Source organism: Pistacia vera, unplaced genomic scaffold (genome assembly GCF_008641045.1).
Source record: "Pistacia vera cultivar Batoury unplaced genomic scaffold, PisVer_v2 Contig620, whole genome shotgun sequence".
Lineage (NCBI taxonomy): Eukaryota > Viridiplantae > Streptophyta > Magnoliopsida > Sapindales > Anacardiaceae > Pistacia > Pistacia vera.
Window position 1 is genome coordinate 166,073 of NW_022196469.1, and position 10,108 is coordinate 176,180.

Below are 10,108 nucleotides of genomic sequence, written 5' to 3' on the forward strand. Positions count from 1 at the left end.
GATTAATCTTTTGATGGACAGAAATGTTACACCATATCATATACCGGACTCCGGGCAAGTATTATGGAAGCCATGATGACATTTCAAAACTGACGTTGAAATTTTCCAAATTGATAAATGCTTTCCTTGGATTAGTCTTGGAATATGAAAACTTGCAGCCAGTTCTTGTTCATTGAGTTTTGCGAAAAAGAGATGAAACGGATGTTAGCAAGGCAAATTTGGGCCAAGTCTAAAGTCTATAACACTGTCGTTTTTAGACTTGAGACACCTTTTGCTAAAACTGTGTCGTTTTGACCAGTCTTTCTTTCTCTTTGTTTCTAGAATTTCAGCTGAACTTCATTGCATATGTAAAAAGAAGTCAGTCGTATTTCGTATGCTTAAAGTTCAGCGAATTAAAATTTTTGGTGCTCTTTCTTTCTCTCAAACTCTCTCTTTAAGCCTCTGTATCTTTACTCTCAAAATTCCACAAAGGAAAGGCTCAAAAGAAAAGTCTTTCTCATTTACATATGTAATTCTCAAAATTTTTTTGCAGTTTATTAAGAAAAGTCTTTCTCATTTACATATGTAATTCTCATTTTCATGCTATTCTTTGTTAAGGTTTACAACAGAAATCCAACCAAAAAGCACTCGTTTAAAATATACAGTATATGAGAAAACATAACTGGATAATGAATTTAATTATTTGAAAATTATGAAATGGTGCGTCAAATTAAGTTTATATATGGCTTTGGCTTATCTATCTTACGCCTTGTCTTCGAAATGACTGGCTGATCATTGTCGTTGTTTGTAGATCTCATCTTTGTAACAGATGCTATTGCAAAAATGAATATTCAGTTATATAAGAAGTCATAATGTTTCTTATTGAACTTTCATTTAGAAATGATATTATGCATACAGTTGATATGGATAAAAGCAGACACTTTAACAGACTTTAATTCTCTAAAACATTTTATGTATTGGTTTATTAATTAGACTACTCGATTGGTTAATTACTTTCCATACTTGGCCTTGTACTCACTCCATAACTGATCCACCGTCTTCCCCAGCAGATCCACGAAGTAGCTTTCATTATACCCACTTCTCATCTTCATGTTAAGTTCAGCAACAAATCCATTTCTCAAACTGTTAAGATAATCCAGAAACCTGGCCGTCACATCATAGCCTTGATCCCACTTGTTGCCCTCACCAGGTTGCACCCAGTGACTCGGCACATAGTTAGCTTTCAACCTCACTTAATCCGCAATCCCTTCAATCAATCCTCCAGGAGTCTGTCCGTTTCCATTCCATTGCCATATATGTGTCATCTCATGATAAAGTACTCCAGTGATCTCTCCTTTGACGTCACCAGAATAACCTCTATATAATTCTCGCTAACATGAATTTCATTGTTGCTTGCATATGCGACCCCGTCCATATTGTCGATAAACAAGCTTTCTCTACACTTTTCCTGTCAGCCGCGTTGTTTTGCTGGAAGATTCTCCATATAAAATCCGTGGCGGATGCTAGTGTTTGCATACTGTAATCAGCCCCGATTTGGCTGTCGAAGCGGGCGCCACCAGTAGTTGTGCCGGCGGTGTTTGTGACGGTGTAGTCAACTGCATGGCAGCCTTGCATAGTTGCTAGTGTAGTTAATATTAAAGAGAGGAAAAAGATGTGGTGAGCCATGGGTAAGGTTCGCTGTTATAGTAGTTATCTTTTGTTGTATTTTTGTGCCATGTTGCTCAATGGTTTATATAGAGTTTGGAAATCAACAGGAGGGACAGAAAAAAGGAGAATTGGTCCTTGATTAAAATCATGTGTTATTATATTTAGGCCAAACGATTTACGGATACCAAAGGTTTGCCCTAATGACAAAGTGGTACCTAAAAGGTTTGGAAACGACAAACAGGTACCTTCTGTCATGTGCTGTTAGTGATTTCTGTTTGTTAACAGTGAAAATACTAAAATGCCCTTGAAAGTTTGATATTTTAGTTTTTTATAAATTTACAAATTTCTAAAAAACCCCCTAGGTTTGCTAATTTAACTAAACACCCCCATATATAAAAAGTTTGTTAAATGACAAAAACACCCCCACCACCTGCAGTGCCAGATTCCGACCACCACCGCCAGAATCTGGCCGAAAATTATGTTATGACACAGACTCGTCAGATCTGTGGCTGATCTAGCCGGAAAAAGCCAGATCTACGGCCAAATTTGGCCGTCGACGTTGCAGATAGAGTTTTGCGGCCACGACGGCCAAATCTAGCCATAGATCTGGCATTTTCCGGTCAGATCTAGCCGTCGATCTGGCCTTTTCTGGTCAGATCGACACGTTACTACACAGATCTGACGGGTCTGTGTCATAACGCAATTTTTCGGCCAGTTTCCAGTGGTGGTGGCCGGAATCTGGCACTGTGGGATGGTGGGGGTGTTTTTGTCATTTAACAAACTTTTTATATATTGGGGTGTTTAGTTAAATTAGCAAACCTAGGGGGTTTTTTAGAAATTTTTAAATTTATAAAAAACTAAAATATCAAACTTTTAAAGACATTTTAGTCTTTTCACTATTAACAAACATAAATCATAAACAGCACATGACAGAAGGTACCTATTTATTATTTTTAAACCTTTTAGATACTAATTTATTGTTATGGCAAACCCTAGGTATGCGCAACTCGTTGGGCCTTATATTTATGATACTTACATGTTTTATAAAATAGTTTGAAAAGGACAAATTAATGTTTATTAATTGTTAGAAGAAGTAAAAAAAAAATGATATTTGACTTTGACTTGGCCTGCCGACAACTATCTTAAATTCTGCTTTGAACACATCCCAGTTACTTACCCACTTCGAAATGGATTCAGATCAAATCCCTTATTCAAACTATTCCTCTTCGGAATTTCCGCGTTATTCATGAAGACTTTTCTCAACAGGGAGAAAAGTATAAAACAGTTCAATTTGAAATAGTGAAGGTGAGGGTTTTTATAGGGAAAGTTCATAGAATTCAATTAGTGAATTATGTATTAGAGCATCTCCAATGGAATACTTTATTTTAAAGAGCGTTTTTTATATAAATAAAAAGCATCTTTATTGATTTTTAAATATAAAGAATAAAATTTTTATTCAAATCCAATAGACTCTTTAAATTTTAAGAGAGAGAATATATTTTTTTCAAGAAAAAAACTTAATAAGAGAGATCAATCATAAATAAAATGCATAGAAACTTGTAATTTATTATTTAAAATTAGGATAGAGAGTGAAATTTGACTCTCTATATGTGGAAAGTTAAACTCACTCTTTGATTTATATTTAAAGAATAAAGAGTCTCTTGGACTCTTGTTTCTATGGATAAACTCTTTATAATAAAGAGTTTGGGTCATATAAAAAGTCATTTGGAGATGCACTCCACACGTAGAGAGTCAAATTTCACTCTCTACCCTAATTTTAATTAATAAACTACAAGTTCCTATGCATTTTATTTGTTCATTCTCTTTCCCATTAAGTCTCTTTCTTAAAAATAAAAAGCATCTTCATTAAATTTAAAGAGTCTATTGGATTTGAATAAAAATTGTGTTCTTTATATTTTAAAATTAATGAAGATGCTCTTTATTTATATGAAATGTGCTCTTTAAAATAAATAGCACCATTGGAGATGCTCTTAGTTAGGTAAAGTATTTTGTTTTGCACTACTCAATAAAAACAAGAACCAGAAAATAAAACACAGTAAAACCTCTCTACAGTCATAATGTTGGGACCAACTAAATTTATTACTATGAGGAGGTTTAACTTAATAGAGGTATAGTTATAAGAATTATTGTTTTGATTTCTTATTTTATAATTTATGTTTTAGTAGAAGGATTTCTTATTTACTTTTCATGATATAAGAATATTACTTGATTTTTTATTTTATAATTCATGTTTTAATAGTATTAAGATTTCAATTAATTGTTTTAGTAGCATTAGGATTTTTTTGTTTTGTTCCTACCACCAGCTAGCACTTCCAAAATCCAACCATGTGATGCAGGCATCACTAGAAATTTCAAAGGTTATTATCGTTAGCGCTTTAATCGCCTACTTTTGAAATAGATTGAAGATCGTGTCTTGGAACCAGAAAAGATAAATGTCCTTGATGGAATTGTAAATGTAGTTGTTGCATGGTCAATTGATGTGAAGCCAATGATAATTGCCAATTGTTTTAAGCACTGTAAAATTAGGACCCTTGATGTCGAAGAATTGGAAGTTACAAATGAAGTGGAGAATCAAAGAGTCATTACAGATTTGAGTGATAAAATTCGACAACTTCACTACACTAATCAAATGGATATTAATGTCTTCCTCGATCATCCAAATGAGCAACAGGCTGTATATGCTTTAACTGAAGAAGAAATTATTACTGAAATTAGATAAGCAGAGGAAGGAGATAATCCTGAGGATGATAGTACGAAAATACAAAAAGTTTCATGCCAAGAAGTTGTAAACATGCTTGAGAAGCTAGAAATATTTTGGCTTCAACAAAATGGTGTTCATACTGGTGACTTATAACGTACTCGCAAGATAAAAGATGTGATAACAACTCTAAAGCATAAATCATTGTCTCAAACAACTTTAGATAAATATTTTATTTCATCTTAAACCTTTAATATAACATAACATATATTTTTTACAATAAACATATAATTATTACTATGTAGAGGCAAGTTCCTTAAGACGGGATCTAGAGAAATTATTACTTATTACAATGCGAAATTTATTCTTATTTATAATTGGCACAAGTTGGGACTGGAATTTTTTATGACTATATGAGGGTTATTCCTATATAAAGTATCACTATAGAGAGGTTCTACTGTATATATAAATTAAACGGGGGAATAAAAAAACCCTTAGCAAACTAGTTGAAACTTCAAAGATGTGTATGTACTTTCAGACTTTTAAGTTATTTTTTATTTTTTTTATGATCGGGAGTGTCCGAACCAACTTACGTGCACCTCAACTAATCCACTAGGATCCTGAAACTATCAACTGGATAAAAGCTCCAACAACTATCCCTATTAGCAATCGAAGCAGACTTATAACTTAGGATCCATTTGTTGTAGTATTTTGGATAGTATTTTCGAAAAAGGAAGAGTTGGGTAGGAATAACGAGGTAGGATTTGAAAATTAACAAAGACACCCCATAGGTTTGTTAATTTATTAAACACCCTTGTAACAAAAATATTAAAAATTACAAAAACACCCCCACCCACCCATTAAATATCGGCAGCAGGCCACCACTGTTGGAGGGTGGCTGGAGTAGCCGTATCGACAAACGACTAGCTGGATCTGACCGGTCGTGCGCCAAGATGACATTTTCTAGCCAGATCCATGGAAAATGCCAGATCTATAGCCAAATCTGGCCGTTGACGGCCATATCTGGACATGTTTAGTCATCAATGATGGCCAAAGATTTGGCCATCATTGACGACCAGCTACGGCCAAAGATCTGGTCGTCAATGGCCAAATCTTTGGCCGTAGATCTAGCCTTTTCTAGCCAGATCCACAGCGGATTTGGCCCAAAAAATGATAGATTGGTGCACTACTGGCCAGATCCAGTCGGTAGTGTGCCATTATACTAGATTCCAGCCACCTTTTGGCGGTGGTGGCGGGAATCTGGAAAATGTGAGTGAGGGTGTTTTTGTCAATTTCTAAACTTTTTTTGGAGTGTTTAGTTAAATTAACAAACTTGGGGGGTTTAAAAATAATTGAATAAAAATAAAACACGATTTTCATAATAGGGAAATAAATGTGTATTTTGGGTAGGATAAGGATAGGATAGTGCAAAAATAATTAAACAAATGGACCCTTAACCACCCACACAAGCATAATATCTAAATAACTCAGACTTACAAATTATTATGTTAATATTTAGCTAGGTGACGTGAAGAAACAAGCTCCACATCCTTAGAAATCAAAGCGGAGAGGAAAAAGCTTTTTGTTAAATTTATAGAACCATGATTCATATATAGAACATATCCAAAAAATCTTGACTTCTCAATCTGTGTTCTGTATGAGTTCGAAGAAGATGTTTTGAAAGTTAGATTATGAGTAGCTCAAAATTAGTACATGGATCAGTATCATCATCGATTCAGTAACACAGAAATCTAAATCGCTTTAACCAAACCATAGAGCAAACGGAGTTACATCAAGAAGATACTTATTTCTATTTTCAATAGAATTATTCCCATATGAGTCCTAACCCCTACAATAAAAGCAAACCTTAAGGTTTCTAATCAAAGAGTAGTTAAACATATGGTGATCGCGAAGTGAGAGCACGAGATATATTGATGAGAAAGGCCTATCAACATAGATAATCTTTGATTTCTTGTATCGTTGAATTTTATCTTATTAATTGGAATCGATGTCTCTGTGGATACAAAAAGTTTTGGAGAATCGTATAAATACGAGTGATATTGATTGTGGTTTGTAAGTATTTTTGTCAACTTATGTTCTCATGTGGGTACTTCAGAGTCTGTGTAGTCACAACGCATCTGGCAAATATTTTTTTCACAAAACACATATTGCACTTGATTTGCAAAGAGGAAAATATATCTCTTTTAAGATATTTTTTGTGGTCCATTTACACATGTCCTCGTATAATTTGATGTACTAGAAAAGTTGTTTTGCTTTGTTTGTGGTTTAAAAAATTCTTTTCTAAAAAGCAAAACACAAAAGTTTTGCTTTAACTTTTTTGTCCCCTAACCCTTGGCGCATGGTTTTCTATAAATTCATACTTTTATGTGCCTTCCTTAACAAACCTAATTGCCTCTTATTCATCACTAAATATCCTCTGAGGTTTTTGTATTCGTCTAAGGTTTTTCATATACTTTGGTAGACTTAAAATTACCTTATCTTACATTGTCTTTGTTGTGATGATTCTGGAACATGGTTCTATGTTGATGCTTAGATGTGTGCTAGCTGCTGTTCCGAATTTGATCTTTCGTTGTTGAAACTTAAGAGGAGTTCAAGTGCGACCTGGTGGTCTCATGTGTGAAGCTTGCTATGATAGGTTAAAGTTAACAGAAGAAGAGATGATTGATGTGTTGAAAACAAGGAGTGTTTTGCAGCTATGATTTTCATGCTTTGTATTTGAACTCATAAGTTTATATAGTATATTTGCTTCTTTTGGACATGGTCCCATGGATGTAGGTGTAATGTCTAATTAGTGCTTTTAGCTATACTGATCAAATCAATCAATGAGCTAACACAGTCTTATCAATCAACATGCAATCAATTAAGAGATTAAGGAAAACATGAAATAACATAAAAGAAAATTGACACAGGGGATTTATAGTGGTTCGGCTAAGGTAGCCTACATCCACTCTTCAAGGCACACTATAAGGTATTTTATTACTCAAGGAAACCAAGATTACAGAGAGTATACAACCAGGAAAAACAAGAAAGAACACACCCGAAAAATCCCTCTGAAAACTCTTCTTTCTTTAGCACATATTGATATGATTTTATACAGATCAGGACTCCATTGATCATCCTCCAGCTGTCTAGTATAATCTGTAATCTGTTAGAGTAGATGAGTACTAGAATCTTCTATCAATAAGGAAGGTCTAAGGCTGAAGAAAATGACCAGAGAGAACGTGAGGTGAGCTGTGCATTCTATTGCAACATAATGGAATTCGGGTGCCAGATAAGGGACTTAAGTCTGATAGCTGAAACGATGCCGTATTAGTTTAAATTAGAAGCTGTTTTCTTTGCTGATGCTGACTCCACCGTGGCATAAACAAGCCACATCATCATCACAATTCTCCACCTTGGCTTGTGAATTGACACCTTAAGTGGCCTTGGCAAAGCTGAATTATGCTTGAACATGTAATAGGCTCATACAGAGCCTATGTTTATCTGCAATGACTTGTTTGGTGAGAATGTCTGCAGCATTGTGAGTACCTCTTATCTTTTCAAACTTAACTTCTCTTTTTTCAATCATTTCTTTGATGAAATGCAGTCTGACATCAATGGTTTTGTCCTCTCGTGGAATACTTGGTTCTTGGACAAATGTATTACACTCTGACTATCACTTTTGATCTCCACAGTTTTCCGTTCCAGTTCCAATTCATTCACAAAACCCTTGAGCCATACAGCTTCCTTTGATGTTTCTGTCAGTGCTACATACTCAGATTCTATTGATGAGAGTGTAACCATATGTTGAAGCTTTGATTTCCAACTAATCACATTTCCCCACAATGTAAAAACAAAGCCTGAAGTGGAGTTTCTCTTATCAAAGTCCCCTGCATAATCAACATCAACATATCCTCTAATGCAATATTTTTCTTCCTTGTTCTTACTAAAAACTATACCTATAGATTTTGATCCTTGTAAGTATCTCAAAATCCATTTAAGTGCAGACCAATGGAGTCTTCCCGGATTGCTTATGAATCTACTTACCTACTTACTAAACTCATAGAATATGCCAGATCTGGCCTGGTGCAAACCATTAGGTACATTAGGCTGCCTAGGGCATTTGCATATGGAATGGTGGACATTTCCTTTTGCTCTTCTTCTATTTTCGGGCATTGATCATGAGAAAGCTTTATGTGCTGCCCTAGGGGAGTTTGGACAGCCTTAGCATTCTGCATATTGAATTTCTGTAGAATTTTCTCTGCATATTCTTCTTGGACCAGGTTCAATCTTCCCTGGATTCTATCTCTTATAATGGTAATGTCAAGAATCTTTTGAGCCTGACCCAACTCCTTCATTTCAAACTTGGTATTGAGAATTTTCTTCAATCGAATAATCTCAGTTCTGTCATGGTAAGCAACCAACATGTCATCCATATAAAGCACCAAGTAAGTATAAGTCAAATCAGAATTTCTTTTAAAATAAAAATAGCTATCAAATTGACATCTATTAAAGCCAATTTCAATCATAAAAGAATCAAATTTCTTATACAACTGTCGTGGTGATTGTTTTAGGCCATGAAGTGATTTTCTTAGAAGACAAACTTTACTTGCTGGTCCTAAATATCCCTTTAGCTGCTTCATCATAATATTCTCTTCCAAGTCACCATGTAAAAAGGCTGTTTTTACATCCAGTTGCTCCAGTTCCAGATTGAACTGTACAACCAGAGAAATCAGAATTCTGATTGATGCATGCTTTACAACTGGGGAGAATATTTCATTGTAGTCTATGCCTTCCACTTGAGTAAATCCCTTTGCAACCAATCTAGCCTTGTACCTAGGTAAATCTTTTGAGGTTAGACCTGGTTTCCTTTTGAAGATCCACTTGCACTTAACCAACTCTACAGTTTTCTGGTTTATCAACTAGGGTCCAGGTATTGTTTTTCATTAACTGAATTCTTCCTCGATTGCCCTTTTCCACTCAGTTTTATCAGGTCCTAACGTAGCTTCCTGAAATGTTTTAGGCTCATCATTCAGCTCTTCTTCTACCTGAAATGCATAAGCTACCAGGTCTGCATATCCTAGTCTGTTGGGAGGTTTAATGACTCTCCTAGTTCTATCCCTAGCTAGCTGATAGTTTATCAAGTCTGGTTCATGTTCTACTTGCTCATCCAACTCATCTGTATTAGGATTTTCAGGATTCTCCTCTGTCTCATCAGCTCCACCTTGATGATTAGTAACTACATCCTGAATTTCCAATTCCAGAAGATCTGATCCTGAGTCATTATTAACAGATTTTCCAGATTCACATTCTAGTCCAGGAAGGACCTCTTCCCTAAAAACCACATCCCTACTGATTATACACTTCTTGGTTTCTAGATTCCAGAACTTATAACCTTTTACTCCCTCTGGATATCCTAGAAACAGGCACTTTACAGCTCTAGGTTTCAGCTTATCATCCTTTACATGAACATAAGATAGGCACCCAAAAACTCTTAGGTTGTCCAGTTTTATAGGGTGTCCTGATGGGAATGCAAAATGTCATATTTAACCCCCTTAATGTTTAGTCTTTTATACGTATTTGTTTCCTAATTGTACTCATTATTACTTTATTTTGGTTTAGGAAGCAAATGGAGGTGTTAATTGAAAAACGGAATTAATTAGGGGAATTCGGACAGTTTCGCCACTGCTTCGTATTCTGGGCATAATTCTCTCATCCGAGCTCCGATTGAGATGATTAAAA

The 10,108-nt window shown here is 35.1% G+C and overlaps 1 pseudogene; it reads right to left on the reverse strand.

Annotated features, from left to right (window-relative positions):
- Nucleotides 1-989: 989 nt before the first annotated feature.
- On the reverse strand, nt 990-1,690 carry LOC116110958 (annotated as a pseudogene).
- Between the last annotated feature and the right edge of the window lie 8,418 nt (nt 1,691-10,108).